This window comes from Blastomyces gilchristii (assembly GCF_000003855.2).
Source record: "Blastomyces gilchristii SLH14081 genomic scaffold supercont1.26, whole genome shotgun sequence".
Classification (NCBI taxonomy): domain Eukaryota; kingdom Fungi; phylum Ascomycota; class Eurotiomycetes; order Onygenales; family Ajellomycetaceae; genus Blastomyces; species Blastomyces gilchristii.
In genome coordinates, this window is record NW_003101656.1 from 535665 (window position 1) to 550024 (window position 14360).

Genomic DNA, 14360 nt, shown 5'->3' on the forward strand with positions numbered 1-14360 from the left:
ATTTTATTCTATTTTATTCTAAATCATCATCTCTCACATACAGTGTGCAACTCAAATGAGTTATAAAGAGTGTAAAAAAGAATTAAGTATTAATATAGCTCTTCAGTCACTGAAAAAGTAATTCTTACTTAAAAGAATATAAAATTATGACAGAAAACAGCTCTGTTTTTAATTCTTTATAAGAATATTGTATAAAACTCAGAGAAAAACATCTTACTTTTTTAAGAGAAGTAAAAAACTATTTCTAAGATCTTTTTTTTTTTTTTGCATTAACTGCTGCAGAAGAATGAGATAGAAACTGCTAAGATATGCACTACTGTATATTCTCTATCAAGACATTTCCTCTTTAGAGTCTTGATATTGTCTATTTCTATATAATAATATAAATATTGTCAGTGAGATGTAGAGGAACTGGTTATTTATATCTCAAAATAGAAGACTTTATCAATGATTATATTAATATAGAGTTAATTCTTAAATTCAATAGAAATCTAGTATTGCTGTTCTCAATTCCTTGCAGAATCTATTAAATATTGAGATATTAAAACTAGATTTAATATATCTCACTGTGCAGGGATCAAAGGCTCAGTCAGACCTTGAGATATACTAATTTTATAGTTGTTGTGTCTGCTGATTATGTATCAAATACAGTTGCTGAGGTATCTTTTTGTACTTTTCTGCCGGGGATGGGCCAGATTGAGAGGGGTGATACAAGGGTGAGAGTTGGCATTGATGTCTAGATACACTGAAGACAGACCACAGAGGTGGCACTTCAGAAGTGGCTGTTGATTATATGCTTGATATTATCACTGAGGTATCTTTTTGTATTTTTCTGCCGGGGATGGGCCAGATTAGGAAGGGTGGTATGAGGGTGGAACTTGGCATTGATGTTTTGGAACATCAAAGATGGACAGGGTTTTCACAGAGATCACTTCTCAGATATCTTCACAACTACAGATCAGGGATCTTCCAAAATCAAGAAGATTGGTGCATATGGCTAGGTCTCTTCACCTTACAATTTGTATGGCAATTTGGCCCGGGTTTGTGGTGTGGTAGGAGAGAATGGGGGATAATCCCACACAGGAGTTTTGAACAACATCTGGTTCACGTTTGGCTGGATAACTCCACCACCACACGGGGTATGCGGTCGGCGATGGGGTCACAATGCTCGTATGATCGAGGGCTTTTCGATGGATCTATCGGCGGGTTCTTATTCGAAAAATTGAGCGAGTTCGTGGTGGAGCGCTTGTGTAAGACATCATAATCATTAGTATATTCTCTTATCAAAACTCTGGCCCTGGTGGCTGAATGATTAATGCGGCCACTCAGTAGCGCCTTGGCATGGGAAACCAAGGTGTGTGGGTTTGAAACCCGCAGGGGATACATTAAATCCAGAACTCAAGCACCTCAGGTTTCTAATAAATACAGAGGTGTACAAATCACTTCAATAAATCACTCTATGTTCCTGGGCTAAGAAGTTATTATTGCATGTATCTAATTGTTACTTCTTTGTATTTTCCTATGTTCTTATTATCTTGGCATGGTCTCAACACCTGTATTTCCTCCTGTATAACCAACACTTGACCTGTATTTAACAGCATGCAAGGACTCATCATAAGCTGTGCTTGCATATAAGTATAATGAAAGAATAATAATAATAATAATTATCAAAACGCTGACTTTTTGCAGGATTTGATGATTCAAAAGACATTTACATCTGTTATATAATGAAACTAAATATAGATGTTAAACAACATTAAAATGAAGATATCTATACATATAAAGTTAAATCTTGATTATAACATTATATTAAAACTTGTCTGACTATCTGAACAAGGTATCTTATTAAATACTTAAAACAGAAGCTTAATATTCTCTAACAATGATAAAATTCATAAAGATGGTATTTACAAGACTATGAACCTGACACATATCTCTGTTAATACTTATAAAATACTCTGAAAAAGAAGTCACTGATAGAATCACTGACAAGATCATTAATAGCAGAATTATATGAGAATCTACTTTATCAGTCTGACTGATATTAAAAAGACTCTAGAAATGTTATCTCATGTTATGTGACTGACTGTGTTCAATCAATCATATAGACTATTTCATTACACTTCACAGATTCCTACCGCTCCAATTCTCAGTCACTGATCCTCGGCTGAAAATCTACAGAATTCCTATTCTTCCGCCCCGAAGTTCCACCGTGTACACCACTACATATGTGTATAAATATTCACTTCAATCACTGATTCTCACACTTTCTCTTTGTTTCCTTCTCTAACATTTTTCACTTTGTTATATAAGACCTATAAATATTATACTGATCTATTCAGTGTAGGCCTCTTACACTTGAAAAATATTCATTATCTTCTTATTAGAAATGATTATTCATATATCATCTCCTCATTAGAAATAATTACTCACTGAGATATCTAAATGTGTAATACTGTGTAAGAAATAGAGAAATAGTTTAATAGTTAAACAGATACTGAGTTCTCAGATAGAAGCTTGCTTATCAGTTACTCTGACTCTGTAACAAGATCTTACAAAGAGAGTAAGATTTTATAAGAGACTATTAGCAAAAGACCTGAGAGTTCTGACACTCAGATATATGAGATATTCATACAATTACACTTCTTCAAGATTTAACAGATATCATACACTCAAAGAATGACATATCTAACAACAATATAAGAGAACTCTTGAACATGAGTATAGAAGTAATATCACAGTGACTTTAAGTAATATTGAAATTATAACAGCAACAGATAGCAGAGATGCATGTAACTCAATAACTTCAATACAAAGAGATTCAACAATTAATTCAACAAAGAACTCATGTGATTTCAACATCTACAGAATTGAATATAAAAGCACTGAAAGAATGCTTAGATACTTTTGTATATTTCAATACTTTCAATCTCCCTCTCTACTCATCATGACAAATGAAAATGCTTACAAAACTGAGTGTAGATGAAGATGTCATCAGTTCATTAATCAATCAAGATTGATATATTAATAAATGATTAAAGAATTATATGAAACAGAAGTTCTATTCATGAATGAAAGCATGTAAATCAGTGTTATAAACATCTGATAATATTATCAAATATCTTGATATTCTGTTCTGAGACACTACTATACAATAGAAAGTATTAGATTGATTACAGAGTATCTGACAGAGAAACACTTCTCTTACAACATTTATCTCTGACTTTAACATCAAGATTCTAGAAGTAGATAATTAATCTTGAGAGAATTAAATGAAGATTAGCATGCTTAAGAAGATATTAACTTTCAAACTCTTACAGACTCTTATAAGTATAGACAAAGATCAGACTTATAAAGGCTTCTACACACAGCTCTGAACATTGAACAATCATCTTATCAAGCTCAAGAGTATATAGAACAGTGATAGAAGATGTTATACTTCAGTCACTCATACACTCACACTGAAGAAGAACAATGATGCAGATGCTATGAATTGAGTAGACTTGAATGTCTATACATAAGCAAGAGTCTTCACTGTCTGAACAGACTTTCAAGTTTCTAAGATCACTTCTGAAGAAGTCACTGATCAATGTCAATGAGAAGTGTACATCAACTGTAACTGATCAGAGCATGTTGCTTTCAACTGTTGATCAGTCTATGTGCCTTCTCACTCAAAGAATGAATCAGTGCCTGTTCATATCAATCATATTATATTAGAGAAGGATTTTGAAGATAACTATGAGAATACTCTGATGAAACAGGGAAAAGATTAGCTTCTATTTAAATTTATAAACAGAAGCTTGAAGAGATTGAATAACAATGATTTAAAGAGAAAATAACAATGAACATAATTCTTATATCTACTGTGATTGATAATATGTATAATATGAAAGCTATGATAGACAGCAGTCTATGTTATTATACAATGATTAAATCTTAAGTTATAAGATGTTACAATCTTCAGTGTATTCTCTTATTAAAATTCTGACTTCTTAAAGAATTTAATGACTCAAAAGATATTTATATCTGTTACATGATAAAGTTAATCATACATGTAGAAGAACATTAATATGAAGATGTGTATATATATGAAGTTGATAATCTTGATTATAATCTTATGTTAGAACTTGCCTGACTATCTGAACAAGGTATCTTATTAAACACTTAAAACAGAAGCTTGATATTCTCTAACAATGATAGAATTCATGAAGATAACATTCATAAGATCATGAATCTGACACAGATCTCTGTTAATGTGTATGAAATACTTTAAAAAAGAAGTCACTGATAGCAGAATTATATAATAATCTATTTCATTAGTCTGACTAATATTAAAAAGGCTCTAGAAAAGTTATTCTGTGTTATAATAATAGATTCTCATACAAAACTCTCTTATTAATATCATGAATATCTAGATGTCTTCTCATAAGATAATATTATAAATATACCTCTCTTACAAGATTCTGAAGTGAATCACAGTATCAAGTTAGAGAAGAAGAATGATAAAAAGCTCAAACTGTTATAAGATTATCTTTACAATATATTCTGAGATGCACTTCTTCTTCTTTGAAAGACACTCAATGATCTATTGAATAAAGAATTTATATATATTATCAATTCTTCTATCACAGTCTCTATTCTCTTTGCAAAGAAATTAGATGAAGAACTCTAATTCTGTGTGAACTATTGAGAACTGAATAGAATAATAAAGAAGGACTGCTATCTACTATCTCTTTTTAATGAAACTCTAGCTCACATTGAATAAGCTCAATAATTTATAAAAGTAGATATTATCACTGTGTTTCATAAGATTCATATCACTGAAGAAGATGAGTGACTTACAGCATTCTGAACACAATATAACCTTTTTGAATGAATAGTTACTCTCTTCAGACTAGCTAACACTCTCAGTACATTTCAGAAGTATATTAACTGAGCACTCTGAGATTTTCTTAATGAATTCATATCTGTATATCTTGATAACATTCTCATCTTCACTGATGAGTTCAGAAAAGAATATCAAGAATATGTATAGAAGATATTACAAAGACTATGAGAAGTATAACTACTGATAGATATCAATAAGTGTGACTTTGAAATCAAGAGTATCAAATATCTGAGTTTTATTATAGAAGCTGATAAGAAGATTCAAATAAATTCTGAGAAAGTCTCTGTCATTCTTGAATGAGACGCTCTGTATACTGTGAAAGATGTATGAAGCTTTATCAGATTTACTAACTTCTATCAGTGATTTATATGAAACTTCTCAGATATCATCAGATCACTTACAGAACTCATTAAGAAGAACTCAGTATTTCAGTGATCAGCAGATACTGAAGCTGCATTCATACAGATGAAGAAGATATTCATCAATACTTCTCTACTAATGATATTTAACTCTGATTGTGAGACAGTTGTTGAAGCTGATTTCTCTGACTATATAACAGAAGAAGCAATATTGTAATATAATAATGAAGATGTTCTATAATTATATGTCTTCATATTCAAGAAACTAAGTCTTACTGAATGCAATTATAAGATCTATAACAAGAAACTTCTTATAATTGTACACTGTCTAGAAGAATGAGACTCTGAACTATGAAGAGTTTCTGAATTTGAGATAATCATAGATTATAAGAATCTCAAATACTTTACAATGACTGTTAAACTCACTGAATGATAGATATGATAATCTGAGTTTCTAAGCTGCTTTCATTTTATAATACACTATCATCTCAGCAGCCAGAACTCAATGACAGATATTCTCTCATGACTAGAGTAAGATATGCCTTCTGATGTAACAGATATCTGTTGAATGAACTAAGAACACTAGCTTCTAGATCTGAAGATATTAGTTGATTAAGATAAAAAAACTCATAACACTATACACACTTCTCTGATTAGAACACTCTCTCTCTGAACTGTCACTGACACTGACACTGACACTGATATCTCATCTTCTTCTGAACCTACACTAGATGAATTATGACATATAACAGCTTAAACTGATGAACTTCTTCAACCACTCACTGAAGCAGTATGTCAAGAAGCACTCTGATTTCTCTCAGAACTATGTATAAGAACTGACATCTCAGAATGTTCAATCAATGATAATAACACTCTATGATTCTATGAATGATGCTGAGTCTCTCACTCTGAACTCTCACACAGTCAGATAATACAAGAGATGCATGATTCATATATAACTGATTATTCAGACTGTGAATAACTGTATAGAATGATCTTCTGAGAGTTCTACTAATCTGAGATATTAAATAGCATCAGATACTTTGTTTGAAACTGTAACTATTATTCTTTCATCATGTTATGAAAGAATCATAGAAAAGATCTACTGAAATCACTTAATATCTCTGATAGAATCTGATAAGATGTAATAATTAACTTCACTGTTGATCTCTCTGAGAGTAAGAGTTATAGAAATCTTCTAGTCATTGTAAATTGATTGAGTAAAGATATAATATTGAAATCTTTTAATAAAATAAATACTGAACAAGTTACTGAAGCATTTCTACAGAGCTCATTCTATCAGATGCATGAATTGCTGAGATCTAAAATATTAAATTAAGATCATTAATTCATGCGCACTCTCTGAACAAGAATCTGTCAAGTTCTCAAGATTATACACTATCTCTTAACTGTCTATCACTCTGAGATTGATGATGCATCAGAATAGATAATTCAGATTATGAAGAATTATCTTTATAAGTTCTGTAATTACTTATAACATGATTGATATAACCTTCTTCTACATACAGAGATCACTATCAATGATCAAGATATTATTTTAACAGGTGTAAGCTCATTCTTTCTCACATATGAATATCACATGAAAGTACTGAATCTTCTAGAGATCATATATTTTGTTCTGAATTTCTGCAGTCTGATTCAGATCACTGATAATATAGTAATAAAACTCTGAGACATCTGTGCTTGAGTAGAGATCTTCATAGTTAGCACTAAACAGAATTAAGAAGATTGAATCAATATTTACTAAGTTTTCACTGAACAATATAAGATAGAAGATCTGATATAATTGAATCTTAAGAATATACAGACTATATGATCATCTCATACACTGAATTATCATCATACTAAGTATAAAATGATAGAAGTTCTAGATAGTGATAACTACTGTCTTGCCATATTATCAGAGATTCATGATATCTTCTACACAAGCTTGCTTCATCACACTGTCACTGACTCATTCTCTTCTCAACTGACTTTCAACTGACAGTCACCAGGCATCATAGAAGAAGATAATGAGCTTGAGTGAGAGATTGAGAATATTCTTCATAAGAGACCCTGTAACTGTAGCTGATAATATCTCATGAAATGGGTTGAGTATAATCATCTGACCTGGACTTTCAGTTCTGCATTATCTGAAACAGTGGCTCTTGACTGATGGGAACTGCTTCTGGAAAGAGGGGACTAATGTGATGGGCTGCACTCAATCAATCATATAGACTATTTCATTACACTTCACAGATTTCAACCGCTTCATTCTCAAACATGTATGCTGTGATTCTCAGTCATTCTTGATCATCAATCCAATCACTTCATTCTTGAACATGTATGCTTCAATTCTCAGCCATTCTTGATCACTGATCCTCGGCCGCTATGAACATGTATAGATTCTTCCACTCTGAAGCTCCACCGCGTACACCATCACATATGTGTATAAATATTCACTTCAATTGCTGATTCTCACACTTTCTCTTTCTTTTCCCTCTCTAATGTTTTTCTCTTTGTTATATAAGACCTATCAATATTATACTGATCTATTCGGCGTAGGCCTCTTACATTCTTGCATCATCTTATAAAAGAACTGTGGAAAAGATCTTCTGAAATCACTTAATATTTCTGATAGAATCTGATAAGATATAGTTATTAATTTCACTGTTAATCTCTCTGATAGTAAGAATTGTAGACACATTCTGATTATCATTGACTGATTGAGTAAAGATGTAATATTAAAATCTCATAATGAGATAGATGCTGAACAAGTCACTGAAGCCTTTTATCAGAGTCTATTCTATTAAATACATGAATTACTGAGATTTATAGTATTGAATCAAGGCTGTCAATTCATAAGTACTCTCTGAATGAGAATCTGTCAAGTTCTCAAGATTATACACTGTTTGTTAACTGTCTATCACTCTGAGACTGGTGATGTATCACAGTGAATAATTCAGACAATGAAGAATTATCTTTATAAGTTCTGTAATCATTTATAAGATGACTGATATGACCTTTTTCTACATGCTGAAGTTACTATCAATGACTCAGATACTGTTTCAACAGATATAAGCCTGTTCTTTCTCACACACAGTTATCATATAATGATATTAAATCTTTTATAAATCTCACATTTCACACTGAATCTCTGCAGTTCAATTCAGATCACTGATAATATAGTAATAAAGCTCTGAGATATCTGTGACTGAGCAGAGACCTTCATGACAACTGTAAAACAAGATTAAGAGCATTAAATCAATGTGTACTGAGATTCTGCTGAGTAATATAAGAGAGAAGACTTGATATGTTTGAATCTTAAACATATATAAATCACACATTCATCTTATACGCTGAATTACTGTTATATCAAGTATAAAGTGATACAATTTCTAGATAGTTATAACTGCTATCTTAATACATTATCAGAGATGCATGATGTATTTCACATAAGCTTGCTTTATCATACTGTCATCAATCTGTTCTCTTCTCAACTGATTTCTGACTGACAGTTATCATGCATTGTAGAAGAAGATAATGAACTTGAATAAGAGATTAAAGATATTCTTGATGAGAGACTCTGTAGCTGCAGTTAATAATATCTTGTAAAATAAGTTGACTTTAATCATCTGATCTGGACTCCGAGTACTATGTTATCTGACACCGCGGCTCTTGACTGATCAGAACTATGCATGACTAGAAAAGAAGAGAGTTAATATGACAGGCTGCATCTGATTAATTATATAGACTATTTTATTACACTTTACAGATTTCTATCAAAACTCTGATTCTCAGTCACTGATTCTCTGCTGAAGCTCTGATTCTCAGTTGCTGATTCTCAGCTTAAAACTCATAGAATTTCTATTCTTCCACCTCAAAGCTTCATCATGTCTGTGTATAAATATTCACTTCAACTGCTGATTTCTGCACTTTCTCTTTCTTTTTCTTTTCTAATCTTTTTCACTTTGTTATATAAGATCTATAAATATTATACTGATCTATACGGTGTAGAGCTCTTACATTAGTATACTTAAGAAGATATTAACTTTCAAACTCTTACAGACTCTAATAAGTGTAGATAAAGACCTGACTTATAAAGACTTCTGTATACAACTCTGAACATTGAATGACTGTCTTATCAATCTCAAGAGGAAATAGAACAGTGATAGAAGATATTACATCTCAATTACTTATATATCTGCACTGAAGAATAATAATAATACAGATATTATAAACTGAGTAGACTTGAATATCTATGCATAAGCAAGAGTTTTCACTGTTTAAACAGACTTTCAACTCTCTGAGATCACTTCTGAAGAACTCACTGATCAATGTTAATAAGAAGTATGTATCAACTGTAACTGATCAGAACATATTACTTTCAACTATCAATCAGTCTATATATTATTCTACTCAAAGAATGAATCAGTATTAGTTCATATCAATCATGTTATATTGAAGAAGAATTCAGAAGGTAACTATGAGAACACTCTGATAAAACAGAAAAAAGATTAGCTTCTGTTCAAATTCATAAACAGAAGCTTGAAGAGATTGAATAATATCAATTTAAGAAGAAAATGACAATGAATGCAATTCTTGTATCTACTGTGATAGATAATAGATATAATAAGAATGTCATAGTAGACAGCAGTCTATATCACTATGCAATGATTAAATCTTCAGTTGTAAGACAGTGTAATCTTTATGATATTCACTTTCTGAAACTCTGACTGCTTGCAGAATTTAATAACTCAAAAGATGTTTGTATCTGTTACATGATGAAAGAAAACATAGATGTCAGAGAATATTAAGACAAAGATACTTATATATATGAAGTTGATAACTTTGACTATAATCTTAATACTATAACTCATCTGACTATCTAAACAGAGTATTTTATTACACTCTTAAATGAGAAGTTTGATATTTCTCAACAATAAGTGAATTCATGAAGATGATATTTACAAGACTATGAACTTAATACAGATCTCTGTCAATGTCTATGAAATACTCTGAAAAAGCTTCAGATAAAGTCACTGATAAAAACACTGATAGACTGATCACTGAGATCATGAATTTCACGTTTGATCTCATTTGATCTGATCTCATACATTTCATGATGTGAATCCCGTGTGGTTCGGAAGAAGATACGACCGCCGGATAATAACGCGGCCGATTCTGAACTTGCTTACGAATGTAAAGAGGTCATAGCAGCCACCAATTAATTTAGCATACTGTATATAAGAAGCCAGTGTACACCTGTAATTATACACTGGCTCAAGCAACCTTTGAATCACATCTGATAGCATGTCTAAAAATCAGTGAGAAGTGCAGGCTTCTTCAGAGTATGATAATTCTGTCTATGAAGCAATTCATAGTTATCATACCAGTGTAGTTCTAAAAATGTCTCAAAAGATAGTGTACACAGAGCAGTGAGTGAAAGAGCATTCAATTGATACTGCTTCACTTGTTGAGGGAAAAGTTCACACTCAGGCGAATGCCATGTATGCAAACAGATGAGATGTGAGAAAAGAGAATGAGAGTGATGAATCAGATTCAAAGAATATCACTCTCTACTCAGAAGAATAAAAAGAGAGATGATCATTATCAGAGTCATACAATGATAACATAAATCATATAACAATATAATAATAGAGTGATATAATAATATAGTAATATAACAATATAGTGATATAACAATAGAGATTATATAATCAATGAGAAAACTGAAATAAACACCTTCTCTAGTTAATATGAACAACACTCTTCTCTGCTACCTGAATTGAAAGATATGCAGAACCTCTCAGAGAGTTTACTTGAAGCAGTAAGAAAAGTAGCTGAAACTACTGAACTGAAATTGAAGCTCTGTACATGTACAAGAATTCTAAATGAGATCAAGACCTTGTGTATACAGTGACAGATCAAGGTGAAAGTCAAACAACAATTGACATTCACTGTGAATCAAGTATTCATAATAAAGAGCTTTGCTGACATAATCATCATCATTAATAAGAATAGAGAAAACCAGGTCTTAGATCTGCAGCAGAAGATTAAATATTTACACAGATAAATAACTACACTGAATCTAAAGATCTTATCATAATTATTCATAATCTCTTCAGAAGTATACACATCATCAGAGATCACTGTGCAGAATGAGAATCTGAATATGAGATACATCATGTCAGAAGATCTGCTGAAATCATCAAGCTTTAATGATAACTGAAAAAATAATACTGTAATCAGCTGACTAAGTCAGATACAATTATATTATCAGATTAAATGCAAACTTACAGACAGACAGTTAATAGAATTTTAACAAGTCTTAAGATCTGTTACATTTCTACACAGAAAAGTAAAGTTATTATAGATGACTGATAAAAAGATAAATCTGACAGACTTGAAATAATATTTATTTTTATAAATATGAAATGAGTTTTTCAAATGAATCTTACATAATTTTGAGAAAGTGAATATATAAGACAAGTGTTATAAATGCTTCACTGAGTGTAGATAAGTGAGTAATCTTATATCATACTTCACACACTTCAGTTTATACTATCTTATGTTGAGTGAAGAGCTTTCAATATCTTTCTATTTATAGATCTTTATTCATGATCTTACATCTGAGTTGAGAGTGAAATGAAAATGCTTAACCTCATAGTCAGACACAGTGAAGAAAGCATATAACATTCTCATTATACAGAAACAAGTGAGTTAATTATAATAGAAAATACTGGAATCAAGTATATCTCAACAGAGAATGAATAATCAGACTTCTATAATACAAGTTATACACTCAGATGTAATAAATCTAGATCTGAATATCATTGTTAAATCACTGAATTTCTCAAAAAAGAGATTCTGTGAGTGAAAATCTTGATATTATAAGTATTGAGCTTGCTTCAACTGCAGATATCAGAATCATAATATAAAGAATTGCATACAGTATACACAGTCAAGAAAAGCAAGAGAGTTAAAAAATTAACAGAATCAGTGAGCTCAGAGATACTTACTGATATTTTATAAAAAGTCTTCAAAGTGAAAGAGATGCCTGTGTTAGATGATTCTCTGAATTCTGTAAATATTAAGAGAAAGCAGGCTTCTGAATAAGATATGAATAAGAATGATGAAGTGAACACTTATCTTAATATCTTAAGATCTGAAATGTTAATGTATAAAGAACACTTGAGTAAGAATTAAGAGATAACTATAAAAGTATTAGCAGACACAGAAGCTTCTACACAATATATTAATAATTATATAATTTGAAGACTGAAAGAGATTCACTGAGTGAAGAATCTCTGATGTATAAAATTATCTGATAACTGATATTTAATATCACCTGCAAGAGTAAGAGTTTCCTTGTATCTTAAAGAATGATATTACTATATTTAACAGTGAGAGCTGCAGAATGAGAAATATGATCTTATTCTCAGACTTAATTAATTTCAAAGATTCAATCTGCAGATTCAATAATACACTTGTCATGTACAGTTAATTAATAACAAGAAAATACTTCATATGATTTTATTAACTGATATGAGAAGAACATTTCAGGTCTGTGATATAGAAGAGTTAAATCTGTTTATATATTAATAAGTAAAGAGAATAATTTACAAGATCTTATCTGAAAGTATTCTGTATGTTATATAAGACCTGAAAGTGAAGAAAATCAAGATAAAGAATATATGCAAGAATAAGTGTATGAGAGAGCTTCTGAAGAACTATGAGAAGATCTTCTGAACAGATCTTTCACTGAAATTGCTACTGAAATGAGAATTTGTACATGAGATTGACATGAGAGATATAAAATTAGTCAATCAGAATACATACTCTCTGTTACAAATGCATCTTGAAGAATAGAAGTATCAGATTACAGACCTTCTAGAACATGATCTTATACAACTCTCATCAAGTACATGAGGCTTTCCAGTTCTATTTATGAAAAAGGCAGATGAGAAGTGACAGATGTGTATTGATTATTAAGCACTTAATAAGCTTATAATCAAGAATAAATATTCACTATCATGAATTTAACAACAGTTGAATATAGTTGAAAATACTTAATATCAATCAAAGAGTGATCTTCTCTCAGATTACTGACAGATCTGTATAGATAAACTGTCAGTTCTGTGAACTGTGTTTAATATAAAATGAGAGAAGTTCAAATTTCTGATAATACTATTCAGTCTGATAAATGTATCTATCATCTTTCAAATAATGATGAATACACTTCTTTATAAACAGAATGAAATCTCATATCTTGTATATATTAATAACATTCTAGTCTTTTCAAACTTATATAATAAATATCTGAAGTATCTTAATGAAGTGCTTATAACTCTGACAGAGTATAAGCTCTATATTAAATTAACAAAGTATGTATTTGAAATGAAAGAGTTGAAGTTCATAGAATATGTAGTGAGTGATAACTGTATACATCTCATTCTAAAGAAATTGAATGTTATAGTGAATTACCTACAGCTGAGAAATGTATATTATATACAACAGTTTCTTGAGTTAGTCTCATATTACTGCAGATTTATCAAGGATTTTATATAAATATTTACATCACTCTCAGATCTCTTAAGAGAAACAGATGCAAATCTGTAAAAGAAGATGTTTAATTCAATTATCTGAAATACTGTGTGTGAGAAGGCTTTTCTCACACTGAGAGAATGTGTGATAACATTCTCAGTACTTATTTAACTAGATTATGATAAATCTTTCTACATTAAGATAGATATATTTAAATGCGCTATTGAAGAAGCTCTTCTACATATAAGTAAGAATGACAAGCTGCACTCAGTGATATATAATGATAGAAAACTATCAGACACTGAGCTCAATTGCTCAGTATATGAAAAGAAATTACTAGTAATTAAACATACACTGACATTGTAAGATAGATATATTGACAACAGTTATACAATAACAGTAATTATGAATCATGAAAGTCTTATCTATCTATAATTAACAATAAAACCTTTCAAATACTTAGTATATTAAATTTTGAAGTTTTAAGCATACAATCTTGATATTAAATACTGAAAGAAATTGAATGCTGTAATATCTGATGCAATCAGTTGTAGATCTGATTTCAT